The sequence below is a fragment of the Carassius auratus genome, unplaced genomic scaffold, assembly GCF_003368295.1.
Source record: "Carassius auratus strain Wakin unplaced genomic scaffold, ASM336829v1 scaf_tig00054678, whole genome shotgun sequence".
In the NCBI taxonomy this organism is placed as follows: domain Eukaryota; kingdom Metazoa; phylum Chordata; class Actinopteri; order Cypriniformes; family Cyprinidae; genus Carassius; species Carassius auratus.
In genome coordinates, this window is record NW_020527315.1 from 1 (window position 1) to 20,233 (window position 20,233).

General features: G+C 40.0%; 1 pseudogene; it reads right to left on the bottom strand.

Annotated features, from left to right (window-relative positions):
- Window positions 1-77: 77 nt before the first annotated feature.
- On the bottom strand, window positions 78-6,781 carry LOC113090347 (thrombospondin-1-like; annotated as a pseudogene).
- Between the last annotated feature and the right edge of the window lie 13,452 nt (window positions 6,782-20,233).

Genomic DNA, 20,233 nt, shown 5'->3' on the forward strand with positions numbered 1-20,233 from the left:
AAGAGTCAAACAGGCACTCGTGAACTTTCCTGAACAATAAGATAAAAAGAGAGGAATTTCTAAAAAAACATCCAAACGTGTTACCTCTGCATTCGTATTTGAGGTCTGAGAAGTAAACCATCTCTTGAGAGAAGACAAAGAGGCCAAGTCTTCCTCCGGCATACGTCTTATCATAGATGCTTCCGGAATCAGCCAAGACTTTCTTGCCTTCATACATGATGACTCTAAAATCAATCAAACAGAACAGAAGTGAGTGAAGAGGCTTTTCTGATTTTGCCGTTGTTTAGTACTTAGGACAAAACAATTGATCAAAGTTGAAGCCACCCATCGCTGTTCCTGGAGATCCCTTACCTGCAGAGTTCCAGTTCCAGGCCCTGCTCCATCACACCTGTGCATCGTTATCAAGTGATCCTCAAGCTCCTTAATTAGCTTGTTCAGTTGTGTTGATGAGGACTGGAGCTGAACTGAGAAAAGTAGAGCTCCAGGAACAGATTGGACACCCCAGATCTACACTCACCTGATGTGTCCGGTTTTGGGTCTGTGGATTAGTTGCCATCTGTAGGCGGTGTAATCCTTCCAGCCAATGTCTTGGGATCATGCCACAGGGTGCGCACCTGTGAAATGGTCCAAAATTAAGATGAGCAGGACATTTCAAACACTAAACTCAAATTGAATGTTCCCACAATAGAACGATATGTACCTGTCCCTCGGTGTCTCCAGTGTGCCACAAAGCGTTCCTGAGGTGTTCGCCCGGTCCTGTGGTCGAGTTCACTACTTTAACGGACCAGTCCAGAGTACCCTTGGCTTTAGTGGGTGTATGAGACCAGTAGGTCTGTGTGATCTGTTTCCACATCACCACGTAGAAACGTGAGCTAGATTGGTAGCCAAACACAAAGCCGGCGTAGTCGTCGTCGCGGTCTGTGTTGATGAAGAACGTGCCGCTAAAGTCCACAGCATTGAACTCATCATAACCTGATGGACAACCAAAACAGAAGATTAGCATTTGGATGTAGATGAACGTGTTTATCATGAGCTGTATCTCTCAACCGCTTACCAACAGCGATGCCAGGATCACAGTTAACCGTCTGCAGAAGTTCTTTGCCCTGGTGACGCACGACCCAGTTGGGGTCGATTTGGGGAAGTTCCGGTGGGATCGAGAGGAACCATTTGGAACCTACGGAAGTCTGTTTCACTGATGCCGAAGTTCTCCGGGCAAACGTCGTACATATCCGGCACGTTATCAACATCAAAGTCGTCCTTGCAAACGTCACCTCGTCCGTCTCCTGGGCAGGAGAAAAGAGACAAAAATTCAGCATGTGGAAGTTAACACATACACAAATAAAATTTCAAATAAAATGGACTAAATTCAGCAATGGTGTGTTGGACTCACCGTCCGAATCCAGTTGATCTGGGTTGAAGGCGAGTCGGCAGTTGTCTTTGTCATCAGGCACGCCATCATTATCATCATCGTGATCACAGGCGTCTCCTTTGCCGTCCTTGTCGTGGTCGACCTGGTTGGCGTTGGGAATGTAGGGACAGTTGTCAAGGTTGTTCTGATGTCCATCCTCATCGATGTCCTGGTTGTTGTCACACTTGTCTCCAATGTTGTCAGAGTCAGAGTCGATCTGCGACATCACACGGATTATTACAGAGCCATCATCATCTGCGGTTCATAGTTGCATACTCATGTCTTAAAAAAGCAAGGTCAAGCATCTCACCTGGTCAGGGTTGTGCTCCAGTGGGCAGTTGTCACAGTGGTCACCGACTCCGTCTCCATCATTGTCTCTCTGGTCAGTGTTGTACACATATGGACAGTTGTCCTTCTCATTCAGGATGCCTAGACAAATAAATCTCCTTTATAATCCTTTATAATGGTTTCTGTGATGTTTATGTTGATGGAGTTACATGATGAAAGACTTACCATCACCATCGATGTCAATGGCACACGCATCACCCTCGCCGTTGTTGTCGGTGTCGGTCTGTTCTGGATTACTGTCATATGGGCAGTTATCACAACTGTCACCAACTTGATCGTGGTCATGGTCATACTGTCCTGGGTTAAAGACGAACGGGCAATTGTCCTGGTTCAAAACAAGAACATCCAGCCAAGTCAGTGATGAAACCAGAAAGACAGAAACATCTGGAGACTCTCTTTACCTCACAGATCAAAATTTCTAAATACATGCACACAACATAGAAAAGCTGTAGACAAAATTTATGTCTGAAGCGATATGCCATGGATGTGATGGTTTGGGACACAGCTGTGCTGGAATGCACCGTTTGGCTGCAAGACTTTGACTGTTTGTTTGCCCAGTCACATTTTTTCCAAGTGAACGATTTGAATTATGGATGTTATACCAAGAGATCCAGAATGGCTGGATGGAAGCCATCATAAATGCTTTATTTATTTGCTACTTGGCAAAGTTTCTCTCTCTCTGTTGTTTACTCTGTTCTTTCTTTTTTAGTCAGTTGCATGCTATGACAGTCAACTCTAAATGCTCTTGCAGAAGAACAATGTGTACGACTTACCCCTTCATCAGGGATCCCATCATTGTCATCATCATGGTCACAAGCATCTCCAATTCCATCTTTATCATAGTCTTCTTGACCAGAGTTGGGAAGGTCAGGACAGTTGTCCTAAAAATGACATTTATTGATGAAAATGTTCTAACCTCGCTGTATAATGGTATATGGTGAGGAAATGATCACATACCTTCTTGCAGTGGTAGGTGGCGTTTTCCACACAGTGGAGGTTCTTGTTTGGCCAGCCGTCAAGGTCAGAGTCCTCTCCACAGATGTGACCGTTCCCAGCGTAGCCTGGTTTACATTCGCAGCGGTGCATGATGTCAGAGAAGATGCCCAGGTAGATGCAGTTGGCATTCTTATTGCATTCATGGGTGCCATCGTTGCATGGGTTTCTAGGTGTGCAGACCTGTGAATAGGTTGATTTAATGTTGGTTAGCACCTCATGGAAGGAGAAAGAACTGTCCCTTCCCATCATTAACACTACTCTTTAGACTAGTCTTACCTGTTTGTTGGCAATGGCCTGCTCTGTTCCCCTGCCGAAGGGCTGCAGTCCAGAGTAGCGTGGAGGGCAGGGCAGGCAGTTGTAGCCTGGTTCTGTGTTCACACACTGATGGACTCCATTCAGCACAAAACAGGCATCAGGAACTTCTTTGCACTGGAGAAACCAAAATTAAGAATATTTATAAACACCAATGACTTTGTTTAGATGTGTATGTCTCATTGGCCTGTCACCTCACCTCGTCGATATCTTGACAGTGGACTCCATCCCCAGTGTATCCAACCGGACACTCGCCGCACTTCCAGGAGCCATCGGGGAAGCTGGTGCATTTGGTGCCGGCGAAGCACGGGTTAGACAGGCATCCATCTGTTCATGATAGTACGGAACTGGGTTGTTTTGACATCCTATGACAAGGATTTTCAACTTCATGCTTAACAGTGAAATATTTTATGTCTTACCAACTGGACATGGCTGGGCGTTGCACAAACGGGTTCCTTTGGAGTCACCCATACATTCTTTTCCACCGTATTTGGGAGCGGGGCTGTTACACAGACGGTGTCTGCGCTGCAGTCCTCCACCGCACGTGACGGAGCAAGAGTCCCATGGTGACCAGAGTCCCCAGCCTCCATTTACTGAGACACAGAGAGAAATACAGGGTCATTTGGGTTTTCAGGTCATATTCTGCAAACACTCCAACAGGTGAAAACACTCACCGGGGCACGGGTCCTTCTGGCATGGCTCTGTCTGACGACCGTCTCCCTCGCAGTCTCTCCCGCCCATCTGAGGCGTAGGGGAGTTGCACAACCGGATTCGAGTGATGACACCCTCGCCACATGTCACTGAGCAAGAAGACCAGGGGGACCAGTGGCTCCAGCCGCCATCCTGCTTGACTGCATGACAGAAATAAGCATTAAAGAAGTGCATGGGGATCCAAATATGATGCCAGCAGTGCATGTTGTTGAACTCACAGCGTTTGTCGCATTCTTGCATGTAACAGTCTCTCGTCTGGACAGATGTGCCGTCGCAGTTGCTGTTGATTCGGTCACAAGAGCGTCCGCGCTGCTGAATGCCTCTGCCACAGGTCACCGAACAGGGTGTCCATTCAGACCAGGGTGACCAGCTGTCTACAGCCGCATCGTTCGCTTCAAGAAAACAATCAGAGAAAATATCTTTAAATGTGGTCAGAGATCAGATGAACGATGACCTACATAATACATTCTGAAACTTGACTTACGTGTTCCGCAGCGTGGGCAGCATTCGCCGTCGGGGACAGTAGCGTTGGCACAGGGCATGAGAGGACAGGAGATGTCATGGCACACAGTGGCAGAGTTCTGTGAATAACATATTTGAAGAGAGTTTAATTAATCGCACGATCCCAACAGCTGCACATAATGGATGGGAAATAAACGCCTCTCTGCTGGCAATAAAAAGTGACCCTTGGCTTTGGCAGGAAAACTGTGTGGTGATATAAACTCTGAGCGGGCAGCAGGGGAATACATCTGTCCGAAGTGTGTTAATGTGGCCAGCACGAGGGTAGAGAAGACACACTGAGTCAGCGGCCACAAGTGCACACACACACACACACACACACACACACACACCCAGGCTCTGGTCTCACCGGAACCAGAGACAGCGGGTATCACTCACCAATTAAAACATTCCTGAATCCCGGCCATTAAGATGCATGTGTGAGACAGAAACACAACGGACTGAGAGAGGAAGAGATTGCCCTTTTCCCCCCATCTCCAAAACCAGGATCTCCACCAGGGATTTTGTCTAACTTAACAACCACTAACGACCCACACTAAACAAATACTAACCTGGGTAACTTAAGTGAAAAGCACACTTTACTTTACTTGAACAGTAAGAAGACTCATACCTGACATGTGCAGTGTGTGCAGCTGTCCACCGTCCACTCGTCTTTGTCTCGGTGAACGATGCCATTGTGCAGACAATCCCCTTCTCTTTCTGCTTTCTGAGAGACAGAAGAAGAACAGAGAACTCATTAGAAACACCTTAACGAGACGAGAAACAGGGTGGACATCAGATAGACAGCTGGGTTTGATCCTCACCACTTGGCGGAGCTCGTTTGACAATTGCTTCACCACCATGCCGAGTCCCTTGAGCTCCTTAAACATGCTGGACAGATCATCGCAAGAGACACTGCAGATGTCCTGCAGATCTGAAGAGGAACAGGATTCTGACGTTAACTTCATGAGACCATGATGAGACCCCAGACACATTACAAGCACATGACGATCATCTGACCTTTAGACTTGTGTCCGGTGTAATCAGTGCGGATGGCCGGGCTGGATCCAATCAAGGGGGTTTTCAAGGCCATGACGTCAGTGATGAAGGATGCTGTATAGACAACACATCAGTTTTATTATAATATTGATGTTTTTTATATATATAAAGAAATACATACTATATTCATTTAGTACATTTTATTTAGTATTTAGAATATAAAAAGTACATTTTTATACAACATAAGCTCCACTAAGCACTCACAGCTCTCGCATCCTTTATTGCGTAAAATCGCGTCCAGCGTCGTTCCAAAAACAAACCGCACGTTCTGGAGAACTCCCTGGAAAACGGGATAATGGTCAAAAACAGAGATTGGCAGAAAAAACCCCCAACACAGTTCCAACAGCTACTATTACATGGGACATTCAGACGGAGAATGTAGAACAAAAACACTTTGCGCGCACGGACCGCGTCTTTACGCGTTTCCAAACGTCTCGTTAGAGGACGAAAACACGCTTCAGATGGAAATATAATTCAGCAGATAGCACGATAATACCAGAGTTAACTAATATAACACCAGCACTACGATCATAAAGCTCTGATAGATAAACAACACCCAGATTCTTACCAGAAAGCGATCGGTTTTGGCGGCTCCTTTGGCGATCCTCAGGCTCGAGATGTCCGCGCTCTCCTGATTCAGGATCTGCTGGATCGGAGCATCGAGCTCTTGAGTGTTGATCTCCTCACAGCCCACGTGAACCTGAGCTCGATCCTCCTGCACAAACACCGTGATGTTCTTCCAGTGTCCGTTCGCCACGTTCACGTCCTCGATGGACACCACGTGCTGTCCGCTCTCGGTCCAGTACACCAGATCCACGGTGTTGGCTTTCCCGTTGGAGATGATCTCAAAGACGGATCCGGTGCCGTCGGTCCTCTCCACGGAGACCAGGCTGCCCCTGGTGCGCTTGGCTTGCTTCAGGTTGGCGGTGAAGATGAAGCCTCTCTCGCGCTGGATGGAGTACACCAGGTCCCTGAAGGAGAGCTCGGGCACCGAGGGGATCAGGTTCGGGTTCAGGATCTTGTACGCGGGGCTGTTTGGATCGGGTCCCTTCACTAAGCTCACCCCGTGATGCTTCTTGTCGACATGAGTGAGCTCGAACAGGTCGAACACGGTGTCATCATCCGGCATTTCTGCGGGGAGCGCGCAACGGATGCGAATGTGAGCGCGCACGAATATAACACATGAAGAAGAAGAATCAAAGCATAAAGTTTCTCCTCACCTATGCGTCTGCTGCTCACGGAACTCCAGAACAAGAGGCACAAAACGAGTCCTCTCGGAGTCATGATTCCCCTGAAATCACATCACATCACATCACACATCTGTCTGAACGCGTGAAACCCGTCTCGAGAGCGCAGAGCTGAAAATAAACACTCACCTGAAGAGAGATCCTCTTTGATGCTCTGCAGAAATTCTCTGGTGTCTTTGACTCTCTCTGTGTGTGTTAGAGATGTTCTTCTGCGCTCATGAGTCTCGTGCTATTTAAGTGGTTTCACACATTCTTCAGCTGCTCTCTCGACCAATCAGCGTTCAGCAGGACGCGCACACTCAACATCAGGAGAAAAAACTGCACATTCCAGAGCAAACTTTCCATCAGCCAACACACACACACCAAAAAATCACATATATATATATATATACATAACTATATATTATATATACATAACTCAGGGTTGTTTGTGTCAAATATGGACTAACCCATTTCTCTCAATTACATTTTAACTCAAAAGTTGAGTTAAAAAGTTGGTTATCTTATATATACACTACAATCCAAACGTTTGGGGTAAGCAAGATTTGAATATTATTACAATTTAAGATTTTAAAGTTTTCTGTGTGAATCTGTGTTAAAGTGTAATGTATTTCTGTATTTCCAGCATCATTCCTCCAGTCTTCAGTGTCACATGATCTTCAGAAATCAGAATAATATGAGGATTTTATCTCTGTGAAAACTGATACATTTTACTTTTCACGATTCTTTGATGAAGAGAAAGTTCAAAAGAACAGAATAGAAATCTTTTGTAACATTCTAACTAAATAAATACGGTCTTCCAGCTCATGCAGCAGGATTCTATTCAATCTCTGAATCATTTGTTATGACAGAAATTCCATTAGCATTCCATTAGCATTCCATTAGGATTTAGTTTGAAAATGTTTGCATTTGGACATTAGGGTATTTCCTGTTTAAAACCGTGATGTGTTCCTCATATCAGTCAAATGTATTTATTATTCTGCGACGAAGTGCATCATGAGAAGTCATGAAATTAAAATATGTTTGTTCTTTAAGATGATTTTTCTCCAGTGTGACAGATTCTAATGCAGCCGGTGTGTGTGTGTGTGTGTGTGTGTGTAATTATGTAAACTCCCAGGAAACATATCAAATATTATAGAGATGCAGTCATGGCTTATAAAACGAGCAGTGATTGCACAGACCCGCTGACGCTCACAGAGAAACACACAGCTTTCTGAAGGCTGGACAGAACCGGCCTGATGTCAGTGTTTCCAGTGAATGCTCAGAGATGTGTGTGTTACTGATCGAACGCCTGTTCAATCTCACACACTGGAGTTTAAAACAAACAGACGATCAGCAGATACACACTCCAGCATCTCTGCACTGCGTCTCCTGATCAACAGAATCATAATATAACAGAAGATCTTCAGGGCATGTAGTTCCTGGACTGTATTGATACACACCGTGACCACAAAACACATTTAAATGTCATTCAATAGAAATAATCAAGTGAAGTTTGTGTTGAGAAAAGCTCAGACTCACGCCGTCAGGTTTCATGATCTAATGACAGTCACATGTTTATAAGATTGATTCTTGGAGCTCAGAATTGTTCATATATCCTGAGAAACAACCTCAGCTTTATTTCTCAAAGGAAATGACCTCATGTAGATGAATTATAATAGTAATTGTGACAGAAGTAGGTCAGTTGGAGCAAAGTGAACAAACGGAGCTCCAGAAAACATCTGTTTATCAGACATCTGCTGAGAATAAACCATACAATGCTTCGTGTTTGGCTTGTGAAAGATGAAAAACATCCTCATGATGAGTGTCAGATAAAACTGTTTCATCAGGTTCAACTCCACTGACATTTACTGAAGGAAACATGATCGTCTGGTCACTAGATTATTCATCAGACACAGAAAGGTATAGTTGGAAAATAAAAACAAATAGCTGAAAGTTTACTCATTCTCAGATAATCAGAGATCAGGAGGAGTTTGTGTCTTCATCAGGTTCAGTGTCTCATCAATGGATGCTCTGCAGTGAATGGGTGCCGTCAGAATGAGAGTCTGATAAAAACATCACAATAATCCACAGCACTCCAGTCCATCAGTGAACATCTGGAGAAGACAAAACCTGAAACACATCCAGCATTAAGATGATTTTAACTCAAACACATAGAGTCTATAATCCAGAATAACACTTCCTCCAGTGAAAAAGTGTTCTGGTCTGAATCAGGAGAGAGATCTGCACAGATCAAGCAGCGTTTAAACAGATCTAAACTAATCTGTGAGAGACTTTTTCACTGGAGGAAGTGTTATTATGGATTATAGACTCTAAAAACATCCCTTCCAGTCGTCTTCTCAATCTGAAATGAGTTGCAGTCTGGAATTAAACCACATCATGTTGGTTTGGTCTGGCCTGAGGAGACCGAGTCTGCTTTCTCCCAAGGTTTTCTCTCCATTTCTGTCACTGATGGAGTTTAGGTTCTGTCACTGTCACCTTTAGTTTGGGGATGCTTTATTTCTGCAAATATTGTTGAATTGACTTTAATTCGGATTTAAACCCATCTATGATATATAACACCTTTAGCACAGTTTTAACTTGTTTTCATCGTTCCTAAGTGATGTGAGCCTCTATATCTGTCAAGAAGGATTTATAGACTGCGTCACTGAAACTCTTACCTGGTGTCTTCCCTCTCCCGGATCGAATGTGTGTGGACCTGAGGATGACGGTGGGATCTGTAGCCTCGGGACTGGAACTTTCTAATAAACGATGAGTCAGTGGCATGGGTTCTGGTTTTCGCCACAGGCGCTGCTGTCAAGCTCCAACAAACACCGAGTTCCTCTGAATTCAGATCCCAGAGAAACTCAACATGTGTTTAATTTGTCACTCAGACATCAGATCTGGATCCTCCTTCACATCGATGGATCAAGAGATTTGTCCTTCACGAATTATGCCATTTCCTTAAATATAAATTGGAACAGCTGCCAATTTCTTTGGAAAATATTCCATAACTAAATAAAGGCAGCTTAGATGATGTGATCTGACAAACACTGTCTGATTGATCTAAACACTGCAAACCAAACACACGGTCGCTCTCATTCCTCACATTAAACATTTTGTTGTTGAAATGTCACTAAGAGCAGGACACGAGGTGTGTTGGTAAATAAAGTTAATTTTAATTTCATGATATTAACGGCACACTTCATCTTGATCATCTGTCTTAAACTCAAATCAAAGTATGAGTTCAAGTCCTTCGCCAGGAATTCTGAGTCCTGCAGCAACTAACTCTGAACATGCCGTGGATCATCCGTCACTTCAGGGAAGAGCTGACCCCGTGTCCTCGAGGCTCCGGACTCTCACCGTGTATGAAGGAGCTCATGTCTTCAGGTAACTCATACTCTTGACCTTCCAGGAAAGAGAGCTATTAAACCTGTGCGGATTGCATAATGCTGGTGGATGACAGACATGATACTCAGGGTTTATGTTGGGTGAAGCTTTTCAAACAGTGTTGAGCGATCAGGATCGAAGCCATCAGATGAACAGCAGCGGTGAGAGATGGAGATTAATGAGGACGAACAGATCAAGTCAAGTCAAGTTTGTGTAGCACTGCTTTACAGAAAGTCATAGTGTTGAGATGATCAGTCTTGTTCTTGTGAGAGATTTAAATGTCTATCAGTTTTGTTCTATTGGGAATGTTAAATATCGTTCAGTTTTGTTCTATTAAGAGATTTAAATATTGGTCATTTTTTCTATTAAGAGATTTAAATATCATAATTTTTTCTATAAGGGAATTCAAATGTCGGTCGGTTTTGTTCTATTAAGAGATTTAAATATCTGTAATTTTTTCTATTGAGAGATTTAAATATCGGTCTTTTTTTCCATTAAGAGATTTAAATATCTGTCAGTTTTAAATGATTAAGAGATTTAAATATTGGTTGGTTTTATATAATTAAGAGTTTTAAATATTGGTTGTTTTTATAAGATTAAGAGATTTAAATATCATAATTTTTTCTATAAGGGAATTTAAATATCGGTCGGTTTTGTTCTATTAAGAGATTTAAATTTCGGTCATTTTTTCTATTAAGAGATTTAAATATCGGTCAGTTTCACATGATTAAGAGATTTAAATAATTGTTTTTCTATTAAGAGATTTAAATATTGGTTGGTTTTACATAATTTAGAGTTTTAAATATTAATTGGTTTTATAAGATTAAGAGATTTAAATATCGGTAATTTTTTCTATAAAGGGATTTAAATAATGGTCATTTTTTTCTATTAAAAGATTTAAATATTGGTCAGTTTTATATAATTAAGATATTTAAATATCTGTAATTTTTTCTATTAAGAGATTGAAATAAAGGTCTTTTTTTTCTATTAAGAGATTTAAATATCGGTCAGTTTCACATGATTAAGAGATTTAAATATCGGTCGGTTTTATACAATTAAGAGATTTAAATATCGGTTATTTTTTTCTATTAAGAGATTTAAATGTCGGTCGGTTTTATACAATTAAGAGATTAAAATATCTCAAATTTTTTTCTATTAAGAGAAAGTCAGTTTCACATAATTAAGACATTAAAGATAAAGCAAAAGATTGATTGGTCACACAACAAACAGCTGCCGGAAACTCAGCACTCAGTGTTGGATAACGTTGGATCCGTTTGTGTTCTCATCGCACACAGAGAGTGACTCATGAGTCTGGGACATGATGCTGAAGTAGCAGGGATAATAGATTTAGTTCTGAATCGCTGGAATGTCCGATTCCCCCACATCCAGTCCAGCAGCACCATTCGGATGAGTCTGTCAAAACACAGACAGCATAAGAGAACGTTTGTTTGGGTTTCTCATGTGACATATGCTTCGATCTGATCATAGCAAGGGAATGTGTCCGTCCCGCAGGATCCTAAAAACATCCTCTGAATGATGAATCCAGGAAAGCTGCAGCAGTAGCCGCTCGGTCCCGATGCGTCTCACATTGCATCTCTATTTATGGGCAGTGAGAGAGCCGAAAAGATTCTGTCATAACCCCCCCGGAAAACCATTTGTTAAACCATTCACTGCCGTCTAAAGCATTTAAAATTAACAAATGTATAATCTCATATGCAGAATGTTCAGGCTTCTTGTTCACTGGAAAGAAATCAAGCATCTATCATCATCTAAAAAAGCAGGAACAGCAGATAAATTAGCAAGTTTGGCACTGGCTCCGGGAGAGTGTGAGGCTCTGTAGACAGATGTGCACCGGCACACACTCCTCAAATATGGGTCAGAACCTCAGACGAACCCGGCTGAGAAAAGTAAAGCAGGATCATTCATCGATGAGTGAAAGAACCACGCATGATGCCAAAGCTACAGGAAACACACACACACACACACACACGTCTGCTGAACTGATTTATGTGCAGAGGCTGGTGAAGTTCCAGCGTTTGTTTCACAGTGAACAGAAGCGTGTGTGTGTCAGAGCAACAGCCTGTAATTGACCTCAATCCAAAGATCCGCCGTACGCCTCGATGCACAGAGAAGATGTTCACTCATAGAATCTGAATCAGTTAGCATCCCGTTAAAATGTGCTGAAAAACCCGTCTAGATCTTGATCTGGACCTTCTCCTAACTTCAGACAGGGTCATCTGATTTATTAGGTTTTTAGGTCTGCTAGAAAATCATTCTTCTAGGAATTGAGAGCTCTGATCGTTCCAGGTCTGCATCTGATTCAGATTAATGGATGTGATCCTCAACATGTTTTCCTAAGATGCACAAGCTCCTCATGATCGATTGCTCTTTTGTGATTGTCTGAATGGCCGCTGGAGCTGCAGGACTCTTGAAACTGAACATATAATGATGTGTCAACCATGTTTGCCTCCTAAAGGAGAAGGAGAGCATCTGGAGGAGCCTGCAACTCATGACTCACATCAAGTTCAAGTGGTTTTCATCGGCTGGCTGCTCTTTTGTTGTTGTGTAGAGTATCCCAAATCAAACATTTATGTATTTTTGTTGGATAATTCATTACTTTTTTGTATTTAAGTGTCTCTACTTTGTAACAGTGGGCCGTATTGGTGGATGTTACAAGCATTAAAACTGGGGTCAGAATAAAACTGTGCGAGGCTAGGAGTGTTAAGATAAGATGTTCAACAGTTATAAGATGAATAAACAAAGTAGATTTACAATTATCACATGCAACTCAATATAGTAAGGAATTTTAGGAGCCTTTAAGATAATAAAACAGTCCTAGCTTCTTCAAAGTCCCTTTGTAAAAGTAGATAATTTATGAATTTAATCATAATTTTATGACTTTTAAATGTATATATTAATTAATTTTAACGTTTGAGTATCTCTTAATTAAACATTTATTTTGTTTTCCACATCTATAGTTTAATATATTTGAGTCTCTCTCTAAATCTAACATCTATGAATTTAGTTTGTGCCTTTTTCTCTGTAAAGCTGCTTCGCAATAATTTGCGTCCTGAAAAGCGCTATACAAAATAAACTTGAATTGAACTTGTTTGAATTTAATAATTAATTAATAATAATTACCTATGGTCATGAAAATCTTCTAATCAAACATCTGCACATTTTGTTTCCCAGATGTATTTTTTAATAACTAATTATTGATAATGAACCTTGGTGTTTGAGTCTCTCTAATCGAACATTGATGTATTTTGTGTTCCACATGTTTTGTGGCATTTTGCGTGTCATGAAGAGTGGAATAAATCTGATGACGCATTGTTAAAATAAAGGAATGGTGTCAGTGGAAACACATGAAGCTCGTCCAGCGCTAGAGTTTACTGGAACAAGCTGAAACTTGAGGAATGCTGCATTTTTAACTCTTTCTGAAGGAGTCAGTCCACATCTGCTCCTTCAGCTCCAGATCTGTGTGTGTGTGCCGGTAACTCCGACCCGAGGGAAGTCGTACATCACACTCCAGCAGAAGAGCGTCAGGAATGTCTTTGAACACTGGACGGACCGGCCGAGCATCTGTTCTTACAGAAGTTAAACACAAATATAATCGATTGGTCAAAAACTCTGACACGTGTGATGTTTGAGAGACAAGCCATTATTACATCTGCTTCATCAACCCGCATAATGCATTCTGGGATTTAGCAGAAAGAGTATGCTTTATTTATTTATTTATTTATTTACTTATTTCAAATTTTTTCTTTTTCAATCATTTTTTAAAAGATATAACCATTTGTAAATCTTTTGTGTTCAGCTGATTTTTGACCCAGGCATCATTGGGTGTCAAAAATAGTTTTTTTAAAATGATCTATTTGCAAAGTTATATTATTGTAAAGTTTATATTTCACACACTTCTGGACTGAATTTTGATTATGAATATGTAAATCTATTGACAAACCATTGCAGCATGAAAAACTAATTAATAACTGTGAAAATTAATGCAAGTAAAATGAATTAATCTACTTTTCAGAGTATTCTCTTTTTTTTTCATTTGGACTGTGTTTGAGCAATCATGAGTTATAAATTCAAAGGAATTAAATTAAATTCAGTTGATTCCAGTTGATTGTTTTAGTAAAAAAAAAAAAAAGTTTTATACAATAATGATACTTTGTGTCCAAACAGACTCAGAATAGATTCAATCTTTTAGTGAGTTTCTTTTTGAAACTGATCGATCGGGTTATTGATCTGAGCTCATTTACCAAATACAGTCTTACAGAACACTTCACATAATTACATGTAAAGATAATGTTATTGCTTGTGTTTTTGTTTCAGCCTTGTTTGTTGATTGACATATTATATTTGCAGCACAGTTTTGATATATTTTGTGCTGTGTTTCCCTGTATTCCTTCATTTGACTTGTTCTAAAAGCAAATAATAATAACGATAATAATAAAAAGATAAATGAATGACCAATCAGTTTCAAAAAGAAACACAAAACCCGTGCAATTTGATTATCATCCAGTATAATTGAATTCATCACCTGCTGCATGCCGTTCTATTTCACTGCAAATCAAATTCAGCAGATGAACAGATCTTCCCCGTGCTCAGCTCCTCTCTTTAACCTGGGATTACAGCAGAGATGATCAGATTTCTGTCTGGAGACTGACTTCTGGATGAAATCACATCTGAAATCTCTCTCCGGTGGACTGACCTGAAGACTCGTGTCGGAGCGTGTGGACAAACACAGGAGAAGCTCAGATCTTCAGAGCAGATGTTCCTCTCCATTCCTTCGACACGGACAACTGGACTCATTCCAGACGAACAACCCTGGAGCGTTTGGAGCCTGTGCTACAGAATTCATATTCATATCAAGTCATATTTATTTCTATAGTGCTTTCTACAAGACAGATCGATTCAACGCAGCTTCGCAGAAATAAACAGCAATTCATCACTTGATCATTCAGTTCTCCAGGAAACACATTTAGGCTGTGAAACGTTGTTTTAATGTTTCTCACAACGTTCTACTAACTTTGTTTTCACTCATAATATAATATTATTTGAATTCTGGTTTCTGAATATTCCAAGTTTCAATAGAATATTCCAAATATCCAGTTTTCCATGTTTCTTGAGCAGTAAATCATATTATTCATGATTTCTGAAGATCATGTGACACTGAAGACTGGAGGAATGATGCTGAAAATACAGCGGAGCATCACAGAAATAAATTACACTTTAACACAGATTCACACAGAACACAGATGATTTACATCAGAATAATATTTCACAATATTTCTGCTTTTGCTGTATTTCTGATCAAATAAATGCAGGCTTGATGCATTTCTTTAAAACACATTACAAATCTTGCTGTTCAAAGACTTCTGACTGATATAGCTAGATATTGTGGTAATAGAAATCTTTTCCTGAAGCGCTGCAGATGAAGCATTATTTGTTTGATTGCTCTGGTCATGCAGTGGTCAGTTTAGTGTGTTTGGTAAAGATGACAGAGCGTCTGTTCGTTCAGTAAATCCAGTCACAGTTTCCAGCGCTCTGATTATTAATAGCTCAGTGATTTAATGTTAACGAGCAACGCTCTGATTGCCAGTAGGAATATCTGACGTCCAACAATCGCTGGCGGACGATCAACTGATACCAAGGGTTTATCGGAAGACTGAACGAGAACTGAAGCCAGTGGAAGGATCATGTCAGGAGGACCTGATGGAAAACAGATGTTTTCAGTTCATTCTCTCAGAAAAATCATCTGAAGTGCTTCGATATGACCGGAGGAGAATGTAGGATGTGGAAATCTGCTCTTGTGTTTGTTGACTGAATTTGTGTGGCTCATGATTTTCCAAACACTTCCCAGATTAAGAGAGTGTGTGGAGCTCGTGTAGCTCTGTTCATCTCAGCAAGTGTTTGCTTAACTGTGCTAATGTTTCAGACTTCATCTCTGCAGAAAAGAGTGTTTCACTGTCATGAGACAGATCTCCTGTCAGCTGTGAGTGTCTGATTTAAGAGAAGCACACTGATGCATTGCTGAATCTCAGATGGAGCTCTAAACTCAATAAATACAGGTTACAACTTTTATTTGACTTTTATTTTATTTGGTTACAACAGATGTTTGACTGGTGGTATATTTGCACTAGCTGCATATGAATGAACTCTTCTGACCTTGAATCTTTTTTCCAGGAGTGTCTTCACTTTTTGAAGCGTGTAACTATCGTTGGACAGCAGCAGAGTTCCTCCGTCTGCTCAGACTAGAAGGACTCGTTTAGTTAATGACTGTAATAGAGGTGGTTAGTGCTTTTGCTCATATTGTCATGGTGTTTATCGTCTGTGAGATGAGACGGCTGCTTCTCTTGTTTTAGCAACACACACAAACACTCGTTCTGCTCTGATGTCGTAATCCTTCACTCGGCAAACTTCACCCTAGAATCTATTTCCAGTTAAAACTCCACTTAAAGGACTCGTGATAATCCTGATGTCTCAAAGCTGTCAAAACAGCAGCTTAAGATAATATTATGCATTCTGTCCGGGTCAACAGAGGGATCACGTTTCAGCCATAAACCATCTTAATGCATTTCTGAGGAAAATGTCACTTAATACACCTGGAGAAATATTACTTCCCTTCGAGCGCCACTGCATTATTCCAGAGCTCATATCTGTGCTTCATCTCACAGCACACACAAAACATTCCCGCAGCAGACGATGAAGTGAGATGAAAAGGAGAAGAACTGACTTGTGTTAAAGTCTCCTGAGAAGAAAGAATCTCACATGTGTCTCATCTTGAGACCTACAACCATAAGCTTTCTCACGAAACAGTAACAAATCATCTAAAATTATTCATGTTCATTATATTGTTCTAAACTTTCAGTTCTGGCTTTATATCTTACAATTCAGACTAATTCTTCGTAATTCAGTTATTTTTTCTAATAATTTTCAATATATCTTGCAATTCTGATTTTATATCTTACTTTATATCTCACATTTCTGACTTTATATCTCGCAATTCTGACTTTATATCTCGCAATTCTGACTTTATATCTCGCAATTCTGACTTTATATCTCGCAATTCTGACTTTATATCTCGCAATTCTGACTTTATATCTCGCAATTCTGACTTTATTTCTCGCAATTCTGACTTTATATCTCGCAATTCTGACTTTATATCTCGCAATTCTGACTTTATATCTCGCAATTCTGACTTTATTTCTCGCAATTCTGACTTTATATCTCGCAATTCTGACTTTATTTCTCGCAATTCTGACTTTATATCTCGCAATTCTGACTTTATTTCTCGCAATTCTGACTTTATATCTCGCAATTCTGACTTTATTTCTCGCAATTCTGACTTTATATCTCGCAATTCTGACTTTATATCTCGCAATTCTGACTTTATTTCTCGCAATTCTGACTTTATATCTCGCAATTCTGACTTTATATCTCGCAATTCTGACTTTATTTCTCGCAATTCTGACTTTATATCTCGCAATTCTGACTTTATTTCTCGCAATTCTGACTTTATATCTCGCATTCTGACTTTATTTCTCGCAATTCTGACTTTATATCTCGCAATTCTGACTTTATTTCTCGCAATTCTGACTTTATATCTCGCAATTCTGACTTTATTTCTCGCAATTCTGACTTTATTTTTCGCAATTCTGACTTTATTTCTCGCAATTCTGAATTTATATCTCACAATTCTGACTTTATATCTCGCAATTCTGATTTCACATCTCGCAATTCTGATTTCACATCTCGCAATTCTGATTTCACATCTCGCAATTCTAAATTTATATCTCGCAATTCTGAATTTATATCTCGCAATTCTGAATTCACATCTCGCAATTCTGATTTCACACCTCGCAATTCTAAATTTATATCTCACAATTCTGATTTTATATCTTGCAATTCTGATTTTATATCTTGCAATTCTGATTTTATATCTCACAATTCTGATTTTACTCTGATTTTAATTCTGATTTTATATCTCACAATTCTGACTTTATATCTCGCAACTCTGATTTATATCTCGCAATTCTGATTTTACTGACTTTATATCTCACAATTCAGATTTTATATCTCACAATTCAGATTTTATATCTCACAATTCTGACTTTACATCTTGCAATTCAGATTTTATATTTCACAATTCTGATTTTATATCTCATAATTCTGAATTGTGAAGATCTTTGTGAAATAAAAAAAGCCACAATTACTTTATTAGAATTTTTTACAATCCCATTGCAGAAGCAAGCTTCCATAGGGTCTGTTTTTATTTCTGTAAGGAATATGAGGATTGATCTGGATTATATCCATACATCCAGCAGCAGAGACTGAGGTCTGAGTCAGCTCACATTCATCTGTTCTGGAGTTCGGTCAGGTCACCTGCGGTCAGAGACTCACAGTCAGGAGAACAGAATCTAAACAGAGTAAATTCACTGACCACAGACACAGGCTCACTGTACGCTTGACTAAACACACACCAGCGACACGTCACTTTCACTATGAGCTCCACGAGTCTCTCTGAAGATCTCACTGACCACAAAAAACACGCAAACGTGACACAGCTGCGTTCACTAACACGCTCTTTCAGGACAATAAGATTTGTGTGAAAAAGGTGTCAATTAATGCAAATAATCAAGGGATAAAAGACTTCAGGTCACTTTACATTACTTAAAAATCATCAAGATGGATGGATAAATAAATAAAGTAATACATACATACAAAAATAAATAAATAAAATGAGTGATTCAAAATAAATAAATAAATACATTTGCATTTTTCTTTAAATTGAAACCGTATAACTTTATAGTAGTTTAGTCTGTGAGAGGTAAAGTAATTAGTGTTGTAAATATAAATACCAGCATGAGCGTGCACACACACACACGCACGCACGCACACACACACACACACACACACACACACACCACACAAACTCCTGCCAAGTGTTTGTAAGTCTCCAGGTGGATTCCAGCTGAATTACAGAATGATTCGCTCTCACAATGGAAGAAATGTTCACAGACTACAGCGATTGTGAAACACTTCAGCAGCTTTTTCCACACAAATCCCAACATTAACATGAGGAGACGTTTATCTGATGGGATAAATGCTGACACATCACTCCTCTTACACACACACACACACACACACACTATTCACTAACACATACTACACATTTAGACGATAATAATAACGGGAAGGAATGTCTAATTATGTAATTTACAAGAGTCAGAATTAAATATATGAATGTTTAACTGCATTTTTATATAATTAATTGTACAAAATGAATACTTAAATTGACAATATACAATTGCAAAATTACAAATCAAGTGAGTTTCTGTCACTCTGCATCAGTTCTGCAGTAAAATCATCATCATGATGTGCACCGATCCATCGCTTCAAATGAAATGCACATCTGAAGTGTGCATATTTTCACTGCATTAATATTGTGCTATATGTTTGGATCTTCTTCATATGTCAGAAGTGTTTCTGATATATTCCATCAAACGCTATTGGGGTAAATTGGTCAAGATGTGTTATACTAATAAATCAGCCAATTACACAATGACGAGCAGCTGTCTTATTAATGCCATCTCTGAATAATTGCCTGCATGTGTACTATTCCTCAGTCAATTGTGGTTATGTGTGATCATCAGCAGCAGCAGCAGTGGTTGTAGTGCGGTTAGTGCTGATGCTTTAGCCACACATCAGCACCACACATGCCTCTCGTCTCTCATCAGGAACCCAATGTGGGATTGCTGGTCAAAGCTTGGCTCGTTCCTTCGGCTGGAACAGCTTTAACTCGACTAAGAGGATTCCTGCCATTCTTAGCTGCTGACAAACACCAGTTCAGGGTTCAGATTTCCCTGCTTATGCAATGGATTGTTTTTCCAGTCTGTCGCCGGATTCTCTTCATCATCTGAGTCCGAGCCGTGCGGATGCTGCGGTCCATATAAGGAGCTCAGATCCATCGGGATCATCTGCAGGAAGTAGTTTTCAGAAAACTCTGTCCAGAACAGAACCAATTTTATATTCATTTATATTCCAATATAAATGTATTTTATTTAAATTATTTACTAAGATTTACTCTATATATTTATTTTAATATTATTGTTAATGTTTTTGTTTTTATTATTAATAATGTTACTAATTTTGACATTTGTCAATACATTATTAAAAAGCAATAGTTTGATCTGTTAATTAATGTTACTGCATAAATACAGATATATAATAAATATAATAAATACTGCAACAGATGTACTGCTCATTGTTAGCAATACAT